General features: G+C 48.0%; 1 protein-coding gene across 7 annotated transcripts in view; it reads left to right on the top strand.

The window, feature by feature from the left end:
• The first annotated feature begins 203 nt into the window (after positions 1 to 203).
• The window catches only part of ZBTB44 (zinc finger and BTB domain containing 44), a 77410-nt gene continuing 74290 nt past the window's right edge, over positions 204 to 3323 (top strand). For 2 of the 7 annotated variants that reach the window (XM_074216296.1, XM_074216297.1), the window contains exon 1: positions 780 to 3317. The gene's annotated coding sequence lies outside the window, so the exon portion shown is untranslated. Of the gene's footprint in view, positions 309 to 779; positions 3318 to 3323 lie in introns of those variants that run through there. The other 5 variants (XM_074216293.1, XM_074216291.1, XM_074216294.1 and 2 more) reach the window with 4 other exon arrangements.

Consider the following 3323-nt stretch of genomic DNA (forward strand, 5'->3'; position numbering starts at 1 on the left):
GAAAACGCGAGGCGCCTCGGCTCCCCCAGCCGCAGCCGCCCCCCACCGGCCGCCGGCGCGAGCGCGCCGCCGCTCCCGCCGCCGCTCCCGCCGCCGCCGCCGCCGCCCCCCGCCGCCGCTCTTCCGCCCATCCGCCCGGCCGCCGCCGCCATGCCCGAGCCGCAGGCGCTTCACGGGCCTAGGCGCGGCGGCCCGAGATAGGGTCCCCGCCGCCGCCGCCCGGGGGAGGAGAGAGGGAGGGCGAGCCCGCGTGCGCTCCGCCCCCTCCCCCTGGGGCCGTGGCCGCCGCCTCGCCGGGCTCCTCGCAGGTAACGGGGCGGGGGGGAGGGTCGCGGCGGCCCGAGCCGCGTGGGCGCGAGGTGACACCGCGCCGCGCACGGGGGAGGCCTGCAAAATTCCTCCTTTTTTTCGGGGGGCGGGGTGGGGTGCGCCCCCGCCGTCTCCCACGGTCTCGGGTCCCGTCTCACCTGGATGGGGGGGCGCCTTGCCTCCCCCCCGCAAAGGCGCAGCATGGCACTTGTTAAAAACAAACCCCCCGGAAAACGCGCCCCGTGGCCCCTTCCTGCGCACCGGATCGGAGGGCGGCGGTCGATCCCAGCGCCGGGCGGGTCTCCGGGAGCGGCTACCTGGCAGCGCGAGTTGGCACGCGCGCGCCGAGGCGCCCTTCCGGGGGCCCGGCCGGCGCGGGGCCCCATGCCGCCGTGTCATCCGCGGGGTGGGCAGCGCCAGCTCCGGGCCGCCGGCGCCGTGCCCCCGTGGTGGCTGGCGTGCACGGGGCATGCCCTCATCCTAGAGTTCGGAGCGGGGTTTCCGGTGGCCCTCGTCCGTGAAAAGTGGCGAGCAGAAAGCTGTGCCCACCCTGGGTCATCGGCCCCGAGTCCCCGCAGAACTGAGGCACAGGGGCACTCCGCACCTTGGCAGCTCTTGGTGCCCTCACTCGTACCTGGCTTATTTTCACACACCTCCGTTGCGGGGAGATTCTGTTCAGTGGATGAGGATGGCTATTTTTGCAGACTGGTAGGGAACTTCCTTTAAAGCTCTGCAATGGCACAGTGATCTCCCAAGGAGGTGGGGAAGAATGGAAAGGTTATCGACTTCGGAAAATCAGGGATTTTCTTTTTTAACTTCATTAGGTTCAGAAAACTGTACATGCAAATGTAACTTGGAAATCAGTCTTCCTAGAAATATTTGTAGCGTAAGGAGTTTGTGAATTTGTTTACTTATCATAAAGTATAAAACTGACGTGTGTGTTCAGTACAAAGGAGTTGTTACATGATTGATAAACACAGTACAGATGTTTTGATTGTTGGAACTGAGAGAAGGAATTCAAAAATTTGTGGTTCCAAGTGTTGCCTTGGATTTAGGTTTATGAAGCACCTAATATGTGCTAAGTATTGTGCTAAAGGCAAACATTAGCTCGTTTGATCTTCTCAACCCTGAGAGGTAGGTTAAGTTCAAGGGATCAGAGGTTGACCAAAGCAGGCAAAGCCAGCTTAGGCAGTTCATCTGCCTTCAGTTAGCCAGGTGCCAAGAGGCTTAAGGTGTGCCCATATTCTCCCACTGCTTTGGTTCCTTTTATGATGGATAAGGTGCCATTATCTTTTTTGTTTGAAATATAAAGATTGGTGAAAGGAAGCCGGTGAATTAAATACTTAAAACTAATTTTAGGAAATCTATAGTAATAGTGTAGATTACAGTCTGCTAAATTGTAGCCCAAATCCTGTCTTTACCAGACTAAATTACCCTAAGTGTTGTGTTGCCTTTAGTAAGTTATCTACTAACTTGGAGCTACATTTACAAATTATTGCAAAATACATGTTAAGCAAAAGAAGTACTTTACCACTATCTGCCAATTAAAGGCTATTCTAATACCAAACTCTGATGAAGTGCATTTTGCAAACCATAATTCTCATTTTATCATTATTGTTTTGTGAATTGAATGCTTATTTTAGAAGCTGAAGTTAGACACAGATATGCTAGTGACTACCAAACCAGGACAGTAGATAGAGTATTGGGTCTGGAGACTGGAAGACTTATCTTCTCTCATCTGTAAAGAGATCTACAAAAGAAAATGGCAAACTTCTTCAGTATCTTTGCTGGGAAAACCCCAAATTAGTATCACAATGGGCCAGACACAACTGAACCACAAAAAAAAAATGACAAGTCTAGTAGAATCAAGACTATAATGTTATCAATTTTTTAAAAGTTAATATTTTGAAAGAAAAAACTTGGGAATTTTGGAAATTCTGGACCATTTTTTAAATTATCTTTTGTTGTTTAAATCCTTTTCTTCATGAGGCAAACAGGGTTATATTACTTGTCCAGAGTCTCACAGCTGTATTGAACTCAGAAAGATTGAATCTTGCTGATTCCAGGTCTTGCACTCAATTCAAGTGGCCCATCTAGCTGCCTTTTAAATTAATTTGGCAACCAGCAAAATCGAGGTGGGGGAAGAGGGAGGGTGTTTTTTTAGATGGTTCTCAACGACTACTAAACTTGTTGGGAGCTAGCTATTTTGCATGGAAATAGGTTAAGGACATTTTGTAACAAGGTCCACAGAAAGGAGAATTACACAAATTAATTTTTTTTGAGATTTCATTTCTCTTTGGTTTTAGCTTTGTTAATTATGTAAAAGGTGTTAACTGGCAAATATGCAACATGCCAAGTTTCCTATTGAAAACTAAGACTGGAGGCAGCTAGGTGTCCAAGTGGATAGAATATCAGTCTTGGAATCAGAAAGACCCTTCAAATATAGCCCTAAACATTTATTAACTGCTTGACCCTAGGCAAGTCACCTAACCCCAATTGCCCCCCCCAAAAAAAGCTAAATCTTATAGTCTTATTTTCCTAGTAGCAAAATAGTAAAAAGTCACAGAACAACAGAACCTAATTTTTGAACTCACATCATCTAACTATAAATATTAGATCTTCCAAAAGTCTGGTTTTTGTGTCGGTTAATACTTGATTGTTTAAATGTTCAATAGTTAATGAGATAGGAGCTATCTAGGTGGAAACTTAGTAGGAGAAGACCTGAAATCAGATGCTAGCTCAGCCTCTTAATACTTGAGTGGCTTAGACTTATCTCTTAACCTTTCTGGGTTTCAGTTCTTTATGTTTTAAAAATAGGGGGATTGGACCTTCCAACTTTCTTAATTCTTAATCCTAATCCTTAGTTTCAGGAGTTGCAGATTTTGACAACATAAAAAGAAACTTCCTAACAGAACTGCACAAGTAAAATGGGCTGCCTCTGGAAGTATACTGCGGTCTCTTCATTAGAGGTCTTCACAAAAAGATTTGAATGAGGACTTTGTTGTCAGGTATTG

The sequence above is a fragment of the Macrotis lagotis genome, chromosome 1 (genome assembly GCF_037893015.1).
Source record: "Macrotis lagotis isolate mMagLag1 chromosome 1, bilby.v1.9.chrom.fasta, whole genome shotgun sequence".
Lineage (NCBI taxonomy): Eukaryota > Metazoa > Chordata > Mammalia > Peramelemorphia > Peramelidae > Macrotis > Macrotis lagotis.